The sequence below is a fragment of the Orycteropus afer genome, unplaced genomic scaffold, assembly GCF_000298275.1.
Source record: "Orycteropus afer afer isolate SDZICR_OR568_19922 unplaced genomic scaffold, OryAfe1.0 scaffold01278, whole genome shotgun sequence".
Taxonomy (NCBI): Eukaryota; Metazoa; Chordata; class Mammalia; order Tubulidentata; family Orycteropodidae; genus Orycteropus; species Orycteropus afer.
Window position 1 is genome coordinate 84,937 of NW_006922865.1, and position 1,113 is coordinate 86,049.

The following is a 1,113-nucleotide window of genomic DNA, read 5'->3' on the forward strand; positions in this document are numbered from 1 at the left end:
GCATCTACAAGACCTTAAGATTTCCAAGAAACTGGTGTCCTGAACAGACATAGGCACATCCATGTTCAATGCAGCACAATTCAGTATTGCAAAGTAATGGAAGCAACCTAAGTGCCCATCAGCAGATGAATGGATAACCAAGCTACGGTACATTCACACAATGGAATACTATGCAACGTTAAAGCCTAATGAAGAATACATGAATCATCTCACAATGGGAATGACTTTGGAGAATGCTATGCTGAGTGAAATAAGTTAATCATGGGACAAATATGGTATGAGCCAAATATTGTAAAAAGTCAAGGACAGGTTTACTCAAGGAAGGGAATTTACTTTGTTGGTTACCAGGGATGGGAGGGAAGGGGAGGGGAAATTTTGGACAAGTTGGGGGTCACATGTTGATTTGGGTGAGGGCAGGCACAATATGAAAAGAGTCTGTGACCAGCATGGTGACACTGGGGAAAGAAAAACCCCAGAAATGTGCACAAAAGTTATAGTTAACAGAGGCGAATACTATTACATGCACAATACTGCATTACCACTGGCACCAAGGACCAGACTATGGATAAATACAGAGACAGGTGGGAAGACCAGGTGGGGCTAGGTCAACAGGAATATACCCTAGACCAGGATAAATTTAGCGAAGATAATTTGACATATGGACTTGTGTTAGAAAATTATCCACATACATTGCAGAAGCAACAGAAGACATGGTTACAGTAGCTTAACAGAGACAACCAACACCTTGAGAGAGAGAATCACCAGCCTGCGGGCTTGGGACTATAGTCTCAGGGGACCTCATGCTAAATTGGCACAACATTGTACATAAAAATCTTGTTCTACAAGCTACTTTGGTGAGTAGCAACTGGGGTCTTAAAAGTTTTGGGTGACTGTCTAAGATATAGCTCTTGGTCTCCTCTCATCTGGAGGAAAGAAGAGTGAAGGAAATCAAAGGCATCTGGAAACAATTAGTCCAAAGATAAGATGGACCACGAGGATCTCAGCCTTCATGACCCCAAAACCAGAAGAACAAGATGGTGCCTGGCTACCAATGCCAACCACTTGGAAAGGGCTCAAAAGTGGAGATCCTGGATAGAGGGAGGAAAAATGTGG